This window comes from Carettochelys insculpta, chromosome 6 (assembly GCF_033958435.1).
Source record: "Carettochelys insculpta isolate YL-2023 chromosome 6, ASM3395843v1, whole genome shotgun sequence".
NCBI classification, from domain to species: Eukaryota; Metazoa; Chordata; order Testudines; family Carettochelyidae; genus Carettochelys; species Carettochelys insculpta.
In genome coordinates, this window is record NC_134142.1 from 23,552,175 (window position 1) to 23,564,331 (window position 12,157).

General features: G+C 47.3%; 1 long non-coding RNA gene across 1 annotated transcript; it reads right to left on the reverse strand.

Annotated features, from left to right (window-relative positions):
* Positions 1-4,611: 4,611 nt before the first annotated feature.
* LOC142015276 (uncharacterized) lies at positions 4,612-11,561 on the reverse strand. Its single transcript, XR_012646116.1, has 3 exons — positions 11,425-11,561; positions 10,896-11,142; positions 4,612-5,097 (listed from the first exon to the last, which is right to left on the reverse strand). It is a non-coding gene; the product is annotated as an uncharacterized LOC142015276 (long non-coding RNA).
* Positions 11,562-12,157: the final 596 nt, after the last annotated feature.

Genomic DNA, 12,157 nt, shown 5'->3' on the forward strand with positions numbered 1-12,157 from the left:
GGAAAGCAGTTACAGAGAGTCAGAAGTTTTGGTTATTTATGATCAATACATTTAATTTTGTTCTCTGTGCCTGAAGTTTTCTGCTTGCACCAGAGGGCATTCTTTGCACTCCATTATTAAAACCCTGTCCTGCTGGAGGCATCTGGTTAGGTCATGATAACAGGATTGAATCTTCTTGGAATGTAGCTGGAGTGAATGCAGAAATAAATTGCAGAAGTAAGGAAAGTAGAAAAACATTACCAGCTGATGTGTGTGAATTTCAGTCCCTCATTGAAAGGTGCACCACATGTCCTTCATGGTGTACAATAGCATGGCATATAGTACATGTAGTATAGTACACATACATAGTTCTATCCGAAGGGACGTATAGCTGCCATGCAGAAGATTCAAGAGAAAGATTAACTGGATAGACCTTCAGTCAAAGCATAAAAAATGAACATCTTTTGAGTCAATGAACAGTCACCAGCTGCTGAAGATCTGAAACCTTCCCCAAAATGGCAGATGATATTTAGCGTTGATTAAAGTTGAAATTCAGTGACAACAAATGCAAAGTAATGAATATTGGAAAATATAATCCCTACTATACATATAAAATGATGGGGTCTAAATTAGCTGTTATCACTCAAGAGAGAGATCTTAGAGTCATTGTGTATATTGCTCTGAAAACATCCACTCAAGGTGCAGCAGCAGTCAAAAATGCAAACAGAATGTTGGGAATCATTAAGAAAAGGATAGCCAAAAAGACAGAGAATATCTTATTGCTGTTATATAAATCCATGGTATGCCCACATCTTTAATACTGTGTGCAGATGTGGTCACCACAGCTCAAAAAAGATATCTTGCAATTGGAAACTGTTCAGAAAAGGGCAACAACAATGATTAGGCATATGGAACTGCTGATGTATTAACAGAAATTAATAAGACTGGGACTTTTCAGCTTGGAAAAGTTATGTCAAAAGGGTAATATGGTAGAAGTCTATAAAATCATGACCGGTGTAGAGAAAGTGAATAAAAAAGAGTCATTTACTCCTTCCCAGAACACAAGAACTAAGGGTCACCAAATGAAATTAATAAGTAGCCGATTTTTAAAACAAACAAATGGAAGTACTTCATCACAAAACACACCATCAACCTGCGGCACTCCTTCACAGAGGATGTTGTGAAGGCCAAGACTATAATGAGGTTTTAAAAAAAGAGCTAGATAAATTCAGGGAGGTTGGGTCCATCAATGGCTATTAGCCAGGAGGGGCAGTGAAGCAGATCCCTAGCCTCTGTCAGAAGCAGGGAGTGGCTGACGGGATGGTTCACTTGGTGATTCCCTGTTCTGTTCACTCCCTCTGGGGCACCTGGCATTGGCCACTGCTGGAAGACCAGGATGGAGCTTTAGTCTGACCCAGCAATCTGTTCTTATGCCACAAACTTAAACTAGAATTTTTAAATTTGGGTGCTTAAAATTAGACTTCTAAATCTATACCTAGACCCTTAATTATAAAACCTCATGATGAGCGATCAGTCCTCATCAGTTAAATAAGTCTGTTATTTAATGAGATTCTGACTTTGTGTACACTTGCAGTATAATAAAGCGCAGTCAGCAAGAGCTCTGCCTAAACACCCTCGCAGTGGAACTGCTGTTGTGTATCCATACTGGCAGCTGCCAGAGCAGTAGCAGGACCACATTTGTGGCACTTGTTGAAGCATTCAGAGTGGTGCATTCTGGGCAGTTATCCCACAGAGCATCTAAACTTTGTGGGGTGGGGAGGGGGGGTGCAGTATGAGTCCTGTCCTAATGCCAATAGTGCATCATCTTTCAACAGCTTTTGTGCTGCACACTCTAAGGCAGGAATAGATCCTGAACTGTTGAAGAAAATGCTGATAGGTGTCACGAACATACCGTGAATGGAAGTTGAGTTATTCCTTAAGCTGCAAAGTGACAATGAGGAGCCAGACACCAGGCTTGCCACACATCGTACATCTGTGTGATTTCTTGTGGTGTTCCTGGAGGTGGTGACCAGAGTGAGAGGCTTTTTGGCTTTGGAAACAAGCCCGGAGTGGTGTGATCACATTGTCACGCTTGTCTGAGGTGATGAGCAGTGGCTGCAGAACTTTCACATGGGGAAAGCCACTTTTGTGGGTCTGTGTGGTGAGCTTGTCCCCACCCTGTGGCACAAGAACCATAGAATGGGCGCAGCCCTGCTGGTGGGAAAGCAGGTGGTGATTACACGGTGGAATCTGGCTACCTAGCTACCAATGGGTCGCCAATCAGTTTGGAGTGTGAAAGTTGGCTTTTGGACTTATGTTAACGGAGCTTTGAAGGACCATCATTTTCACCTTGCTCTGAAAGGCCATGATTCTGGGCAATGGTTGTGAAATTGTAGAGACCTTTGCACAGATGGGCTTCCTTAACTGTGGAGAGGTGATAGATGGCATGTATATTCCAAATCCTGCACCAGACCACTTAACCGCTGAGTACATTCACTGGAAGGGATATTTCTCCATGGTTCTCCAGGCACTTGTGGATAGCATGTGGGTGTTCCACAGACATTAACGCAGGCTGATCCAGAAAGCTGCATGATGCACACCTCTTTTGGAACACAGGCCTGTTTAGGAATCTGCAAGCGGGGACTTTCTTCACAGACCATAAAATCAATGGGGGTGGAAGCTGAAATGGTTACTGTGATCCTGGAAAACCCTGCCTACCACTTAATGCTGTGGCTCATAAAGTCAGACACTGGAAGCCTTGGCAGCAGTGAGCAGCTCAACAACAGGCTGAGTGGGTTTAGAATGACAGTGGAGTGTACTTTTGTCTGTTTAAAAGCCAACTAGTGATGTTTGCAGAGGAAGCTGGGCTTTGGCCAATGACAACAGCCCTAGGCTTAAAGCTGCATGCTGTACACACCCCATAACATTTGTGAATGAAAGGGTGCAAGCTTCTCTCAGGGATGGACTGCTGAAACTCAATGCCTGAGGGTGAGTTTGAACAGTATTAGACTGGGACTAATGGAGAAGTACAGAGCAATGCAGTAAGGATCAGGTGTGCCCTGAGGCTGTAACTTGATGCTGAAACCCAGTTATATTTACTGCCGTGCACAGGAGTGCAGTGGCTGCAATGCCAGTGGGAGACTCTGGTCACTATGCTGCAGTTAGTACCTGATGCTTTTTTGGGGTGTGCTTGCTCATTTTTATGTGTTTGACTGAAGAATGAATTCAAACCCAAGAATTTCATTTATTCAAAATAACAAATGTAGAACACATATGCAGCATGACAGGTGCAGTTTGTGAGAAGGTGGGAGGGGGAAGGAGAGTTTGTGGTCACAGAGGGTTTACAGATTTGCATATGTGACCTTGCTGTCTGATGTGCTGTGCCAGAGGTGCTGCAGTTCAGCAAGGCTAAACTGCACGGGGATGGGGTTTGAATGCATTGGGTGCCAGTGGGAGTCTGCCAGGCTGGATGGGGAAGGGGCAGGCATGTAATTCAGCAGCTGCTGCCCGGGCGCAGGATGGTGGCCAAAATGCATTGGCAGTGAGAGGGGGGCACATGGAAAATGGTTTTGGGACACTGGCTGCAGCGGGTGGAAGAAAGGGCCTGAGAGCTGCTCTATCTGCAGTGCTAGCAGCACCTGGAGCAAGATAGCTTGATGCTCCATAATATTTAAGAGAAGCTCCATAGCTTCGTCCCAGTGCTCAACATTCTCCCACTCTCTTCTCATTCCTTCTACTCCTTCACTTCTTCCTTTTCGACAGGAGCCTGACACATACCCTCACACATCAAGTCATCTTTACTTCTCTAAGGACATTTCCTTGCCCTTTACAAGTATTCAGAGGGGTTAACAAGGCAGACTGAGATTCCAAGTTAAATCTGTGAAGCCAAAATGCTGCATTTTGTAGGGGGACCATTGTTAACACTAAACTGAGCACAGACACTACCCCGTGTAACACCAGCACTGCTTGCATACCTGTCACAGACTGGCTGCCCCAAGGTGAGCACACATAAGACACAAGCCCCCCTCAAAAAATCGTGCGTTAGCCAGTGGAGCGGGGAATTTCATGGGGGAAGGCCCTTACTGAGTCTGGGCAGGTGTGTCTTGGGCAGAGCCAACTCTGCAAGGAGACCATATGATCACTAATGTTCACACATTTTCCACAGGCTGTGGTAATTCTGGAAGACATTTTGCTGCGGAGGGTGAGAAGGGAAGCAAGGGGGGGGCTTCTGTAAGACTGAAACTTCTGCCCTGACCTTTAAATAGTTTGTCTATGTGTAGCAATGGTCCCTCCCCCCACACCCTTATGGCACAGTGGTGTGGAAATGTTACCCTTACTACCAGAACCTGTAGAGGCAAATATTCCAGCATCTTTTAATAAGATCTGTGAGGCCGACTGCCATGAAGTGAGAGTCCAGCAGCACTGTGCTCCATATTTGACAAGTTCTTTGTTGGCATTAGCACCACACAGATCCAAGCCTGGTTTCTGCAACCCTCCCACCTTCAGCAACTGACTTCAGCACTTCCAAAAATCAAAGCCACTTACAGGTGCATCCTCTGCTGTTTGTGCTTCCTCAACCTTCTTCAGTCCTGCTGTAACTAGCTAGTTTCCTCAAGGGTAGAATATCTCCTGACTGCCTGCATCAGCTGTCCCTGCGATCATCCTCCCCCTTGATACCCTGGTCCAGGATTTCCTCCCCCTGGCTCAGTCCACTCGGGGATGGTCCCTGAGGCCATGAAGTAACTGCAGGGATCTTCATAATGGAGATGGGATCACCCCCAAGTATCTCATCCAGCTCTTTGTAGAATCAGCAGCTTGTGGACACAGCACTGGAGCAGCAATTTGCCTCCCATGTCTGGTGGTAGCATCTTTCACAGCTCCTTCACTTTCATTATGCACTTCAGTGAGTCTTGGTTATGGCCCCTTTCAGTCATGCAGCTCGAGATCCACCCATATGTACCATAATTACTATGGCTGGCACACAGCTGGGATGGACAGCCTCCTATCTCCAAATGCAGATGAGGTCCAGCACCTTGTTATAGCTCCAAGTAGGGGATCTCCTGTTGTGTAGAGCAGGCATCGTCACCTGAAAAGATGCACTGAGAGCGTACCACATCCCTGAGAAAACAGGAAGAGGACTTTTAAATTTCTAAAGAAATGCAAAGTTTGGGTCTGAGGACTGGTCCCTGGGAGCAGGGCAGTAGAGTTCAAACTGATAACCAGAAAGGCAAGAATAGGCATTGGGGGATAGGTAACTAAGGTCTGTTATAGCACCATAGTATATTACAGTGTCCACACTGGCACTCTAAGACTATATCCAGAGCATAGGAAGCTCTAAGCTTCTCATTAAGATGGTTTGCCTCAAGAACAGCAACTGTGGAGCTACTGCACACTAAATCAGGTCCAACAGCTACTTGGACCTGGGGCAAAGTGGGAGGGGGGCCCAGTTCGGCTCCTTGAAAAGGGTGAGGCCAAGCGTGGAAGGGGCTGGCCCAAGGGCAGTCGCATTTAGTGCTGCCAGGATCACAGTGCTGGGCCCCTCACTGCCGTGCAAAGCGGTGGAGTATTGCTACTGGCATTTCAAATGGGCCCGGAGCTCCATTTGCCACTGCTGCTAAAGTAGCGATGGCAACTGGAGCACCCAGCCCCTCTGAAATGCTGGGCCACAAAGCAACTGCCCCCTTAGTCTCCCCTGACCCACTGGCAGGCCTGGTGCACTAAGTGACTTGTCATATGGACACCTTAGGAGATACAGTGCTCTGAGCTGATTTACTATGCTATAAGGTGCCAATGTAGAGTTGGCCTAAATATAGATTAAGGAACTAACTTTAGATACCCACACTTAAAAATATTGGTCCTGGAAGTGTGATCATTTTCTATAGAGTCACAAGAACTCTCTAGGTCAGGTCATCAAAACCAGACTAAGCAGAAGTTAAATTCTGCTGAAAGTCATGGAAAAATTGTTCTGCCTTCATTTAGGTACAGCCAATCGGCAAAGACCACTGTGAGCTGCATACAGACTAAGCAAATTGGACAAGTTTTAGGGGCATTTAAAAAGTGAACCCAGCCGAGTTTGTTTCTTGGTTGATGATGTTGCTTATTAACATTAGCTTCCTGTATCATTGCCACCATTTCAGTCTCTCCCCAAAGTGCTGCTCCCACTCTTTCCTAAGAAAGTCAGATCTGATTTCCAACGTCCTGTGACAATCAGGCGTAGAGACCCCCATGGAAGAAAAGTGAGTTTGACCCAAGAATAAGAAGTTGGATCAACTGATTGCACATATTATTGTGCTGTACAAATATATCAGTGAAGGTCATTAAGGAAGGTAGTTTTAAACTTAATAAAACAAATTGTATATATATATATAAAGGCCACTGTTATAAATTCTTGTATATAGAGAACTAGACTCACAAAGTTCAGCTTTGCTTCACAGCAGGACAACCAGAGACCAGCTAGGGAAAGGCATCCCCATGCCAGGTGCTTACACAAAATGAGACTCAAGGAATGATTCACTGTACAACCACGGGAAAGACAACAAAGGACCATTAAAGTTAATGGAAATACATTGAGACAGATACCACGCTTTGAACATCTACAGTAACTGAAGATAAAGGAATGGCAAAATGCTCTTAAAATGGAAGTGGTTTGAAACCAGAGAAAGACCCAAATAATGTTGCAAGCTGAGAGGGCACCCAAGAAACACCTGGTGTAAAGACCTAAAGGCAGACATGAGAAAGATGGGATGCACCTGGTCAGAACTGGAAAACATTGTCCAGAACAAGGGACACTGGTAAATGGTCACCAACGGCCTATGCTCCAAAATGTAGGCATGGAAGAGGCTTACTACTACTACTATTGACTGATATTTATTGTCTGTGCCGTTCAAGGTGCTGGAATGTTTTTCTTTTCTTTACATCTCCCCACATGTGTAGAGCCCTGCAAATCTGCCGATATCTGCTTTATATCCTCAGGTATCCGCATCTGTGGATATGGATGTGGATATCTGTGACTCATTTTTGTGCATAAGAACGCAGATACAAATGTAGTAACTAGAACTCTTTAAATTTGCAGCTATACACATTATATCCACAACTATGGATGTGGATGTTTGTGGCTCATTTTTGCAGATATGGCTGTGGATACAAATCTTATACTTGTGCAGGGCTCTACACATGTGGAGTCAATATTTAGCATCAAGCAAGCAGGCTTTTGGAGAAGTCAAAGCACCTGCATTCAATTGCTTGCTTTGACAACATTAATCAAAAATTATTTTCAGAAAAACCTGAAGAAGGGAGGAGTTTCATTTCAGGATCTAACTGCAGAATATGACATGGTCTGGCACATGGGGCTGCTAGTCAAATTGTCAAGACTGTGCCCCACCTGGTTAGTCTGAGTTGTTTAGCTTCTCTGCAACGGACATCTCCTACTGCACAAGGAGATAGCCTGAATGTGTGAAACAGACAAATCAATCACCTGCCAAGGGGTTACACTCCTGTTGCTATTCAATTCATACAAAACAACCTTCTGCTCACCTAGTCCCACAAATTCACATATGTAGACAGTATTTTCTTAGGCATCCAAGCATGGTCATGCCCAGAGCCTAAAAGTTCCCCAAAGGCTGACTTGATTGGCTGAATACTGCAGTCTGTGGCATTTGCCACCAAGTCTGACCAAGACTGTTTTGAGTGTGTTCCATCTTTACAGCAGATCAAGAATGGAATATCTTACCCAATGGGCATTGCTTGAAACACAAATCCCACCCTTCTGCCTTGGAGTAACCATAGCTATCTCACATATCTGATCCACCTGAGGAAAACTACTACTAAGCGGCTACTAAGTGATGTGTAACAGCCTGCTATGCAAATTAACCATGTGTTCTTGGGGATCACATGCTCCAACTCTCTGATCATCGGTTTAGTCTTCTGTTACTCTGCAGCAGAAGGCTGTGCTCTGATCTGACTCAGTTCTTCTCACATCAGGTGGGCTGACATGAAGCTGCAACCCAGTGTGTATATCAGAACTGGGATGATTCGACCCCCCCCGTACTGCAACTCTCCATTTAATGTATATCACAACCATCCCGGCCCCACAAACACACACATCTACCATGTGGCTGAAACAACCAGAATGGTGGAGAAGATCAGGGCAAAGCCAAGCTTACCACTATATACAGACCTGTTTGAAACCCATCAATAGTGTGCTTATTGTTGAGGTAGCTGCTGTCGGCCCACTTGCCCTGCCCAGCTCTCTCTGCCATTAATGTGGCATGAAGCATGGTCTGCAGCTGGAATCAGAAATCATAGAATCCTAGAATCCTAGGGCTGGAAGGGACCTCAGGAGGTTATCGAGTTCAGCCCCCTGCTTCCAGCAGGATCAACCCCAACTAAGTCATCCCAGCCGGGACTTTGTCAAGCCGGGACTTAAAAACCTCCAGGGATGGAGATTCCACCACCTCTCTCGGCAACACATTCCAGTGCTTCACCACCCTCCTGGTGAAGAAGTTTTTCCTAACAGCCAACCCACTTCTCTCCTTCTGTAACTTCAGACCATTGCTCCTTGTTCTGTCATCTGTCACCACTGAGAACAGTTTCTCTTCATCCTCGTTAGAGCTCCCCTTCAGGAAGTTGAAGGCTGGTATTAAATCACCCCTCAGTCTTCTCTTCTGCACACTAAACAACCCTAAATCCCTCAGCCTCTCCTCATAGGTCATGTGCGCCAGCCCTTTAATCATTTTCATTGTCCTCTGCTGAACCTGCTCCAGCACATCCACATCCTTTCTATATTGGGGGGCCCGAAACTGGATGCAATACTCCAGATGTGGCCTCACCAGCATGAAATAAAGGGGAATAACAATTTCTCTAGATCTGCTCAAAATGCTCCTCCTAATGCACTCCAATATGCTGTTAGCCTTCTGGGCTACAAGGGCACACACTGTTCACTCACATCCAGCCTTCTATCCACCATACTCCCTAGGTCCCTTTCCGCTGTACTTTAATTGTGGGTCCCTTATTATCCTATCCTATCTAATCCCACTGCAGTATTTAATAACCTCTTTCACTAGCCACTCAACCATCCCTGAGTGCTCCGAGAAAAAAGTTCTATCTCCATAAATTTCATGGTCTGTTCAGATAACTGTTGTCTTCAGGGACCCCCTTTTATGCTATGTCTAGATTGCAGGGTTTTGTTGACAAAACAAACCGGTGGCACATCCAGATTGAGAAGTGTGTTCTGTTGACAGTAAGCTTTTTGTCAACAACCACATCCCGCTCGCAAAGAGGAAGAACACCGCTGTTGACAGAGATCTGTCGACAAAACGCCAGTGTGGATGTTCCAGGGGGCCTTCTGTCAACAGAAAAGGCCTCCAGGACGCTGGGCAGGTGCCTCAGTAGACACCATCTCCACAGCAATCAATGCTCTATGGTTCCTGCCTCCAGCCATTCTTAAAGTCACAGGGGCCTGAGAGACCCCATGGCAGGAAGCTGAGAGCACTCTAGCAGCAGAGCTACAGGCTACTGTTAAAACACCCTCAAGGCCACACCTTGGTGGACAATATTCTCTCATGGCAGACCAGCAGGGAGCATGAGAACCCCTGGGTCCTCAAGGGAGCACCCTGAGGGGTCCCATTATCCACCCTAGGGTTCTCAGAGACAGGCATCCTCCTGAAGCTGAAGCCACACATGGCTTTGCTCCTGGGACATCCCCCTCCCTTGGCTTGGGGAGTACTGATTGCTGCCCACAGTGGGGGGCAGAGCCTCAGGGGCTGTGCTGCATGAATGACTCACCATCTCTCCTCCTTGTCTTTCTTACAGCTGGACCCGCACTATCCAAGGGCCAGGCAACCCCCACCTTGCCACCAGGCCAAGCCCACGTCTGGAGGGGCCATTGGCATATGTATGAGGACCTCAAGCAGGATCATATCACTGCCCTGTGGGCCGTCCAGGGGACAGTGGAGTTCCAGCTCAGGCCAACACCAAGTGGTGGTTGCAGGCCTGGGACCAGCTCACATCCTGCTTTGACACTGTCAGCAAAGTCTGGCGGGACATGCTGTCCCAGCCATCCACAGCTACCCCCACTGCCCTGCACCTCCTGGCCCTCCCAGTCCCCACCATTCCTCAGTCCCTCCCCTAGTTCTGAGGCCCTCCACCCCCACTCCCAAGCCCCCCAGGTCCAAGTTCTGAGGCCCCACTACTCCTGTCCCAAGCCCCTCACTGTAAATAGCTCCTTGCACTTAACTGTGTTGTACACAGTTTGTTATTACAGAGTTGATTTAGGACACGTTTCTTTATTTCAGTAAAGCCGCTGATTGTTCACCACACTCACGTCCCTCTTCATTGTGCAAGGGTCGGGGAGGGATGAGAAGGCAAAGGGAGGGGTTCTGGTGGGGATGGGGTAGGGCTGTGGGCCCAAGGCCCCCTCTGGGGGTGCCATGGGGAGGGTTACTGGGGGCCGTGGGAGAAGCTCTCCCTCAAGGCCTCCCGGATCCGCAGCTCGTACTGATGGGCCTGGCAAATGGTGGCTGTGTCCAGCTGCTTATAGGCATGCCTCTTGCTGCTGGTGTCTGCCCCCCACCACAGGAAGAAGGCCTCCCCGTACCCCCGCAATGTCGTGTGGGGCACAACAAGTTCCCACAACTTGGTGGATGTTGTGCTCCTCCACATCCAAGCAAGTGCACTCAGCCTGCATCCTGGTGCACTTCAGGCAGGCATTTTACAGTTCCCAGCTGGGGTCCAGCTGTCCAGTACAGGGCTTCATCAGTCATGGGATGAGTGGGTAGGCTGCATCCCTCATGATGCAGAGTGGCATCTGCATGTCCCCAACTGCCAGCTCACAGCGGGGGATGAATGTGCCTGCCTCCAGCCTCTGGCACAGGCTGGAGCCGTGGAACATGTAGGGGTTGTGCATTCAGCTTGCTCACCCAATGTAAATGTCCGTGAAGTGTCTACAATGGTCAACCAGGGCCTGCAGCACCATGGAGAAGTAGCCCTTGCTGTTGATGTACTTGACTGCGCTGTTGCTATACTTGACTGGATTGGGATGTGGGTCCCATCGATGGCCCCAACACCATTTGGGAGCCACAGGGCAGCGAATCCAGTCACGATGTCATCAAGGTCTCCCAGACTGATGACCCTCCACAGCAGGATCGTGTTGATGGTTGTCATGACCTGCAGAGGGAGGCAATCGAACATGCACATCAGGGACTGAGGAAGGGAGTCCCCAGCCCTGTCACATATTCAACCCTGAGCTCTCCAGGAGCTCCCCCCAGGTGAGGCTGCCCCCCTGGCAGCAGGGCTGTGGGAGGCTGGGATGGCATGGTCCCACCAGGGGTGGGGCTTCCCACCCCTCACACACCCAAACCCGCTTTCTGAAGGTTCCCCTTTAGCGGGACACCCTTACTGCCTCCCCCCCACCCCCCGCAAGCAGGGACAGCAGCCTGAGAGTGTTACCTTCAGGAGGAGAGCCCCAGTGGTGGACTTCCCCAGGGCAAAGTGGTTGCCCACTGAGTGGTAGCTGTCTGGAGTGGCGAGGTTCCAGAGAGCAATTGCAACCTGCTTCTCCATGGGGACAGTGAGCCACAACTGGTTGTCACATCTCCAGAGGGCAGGGGCAAGCCAGGCACAGAGCTCCAGGAAGGTGGCCTTCTGCATTCAAAAGTTCTGGAGCCTCTGCTGGTCATTCCACTGTTCCATGACCAGCCAGTCTGTTGGTAGTACACATCCATACATGGCTTGGTGCACACAGCAAAATTTATTCCACCCATGACTGGAAAAAATTAGAGGGAACAATCTATCTATCTAGATAGATAGACAAATATATATATTATAATGAGATATACACATTACAAATTTAATGTATATATTACTATATATTATAAGTATTATATTTAATTATAATTTATAATGTATATATGTATAATATGTCCATATTATATTTTATATATATTATATATAGTGTTTCAGACAGACAGACAGACATTAGTTTTGCTATTCCAAAAATAAATCAGTATTGATTTTCTTGAAACCCCCTCACCTGCCTGCCATAAAACTGAAAATTCAACCAATCAGCCAGCCAAACAAAAGAACATTTTCCAGGATTTTTTGCACTGAATTTCTTTCCCCCACTTTTTGGCAAGGTCTGCTTAATTGCATCTCAGTCTAGCCATTAAACATTGGCTACTTT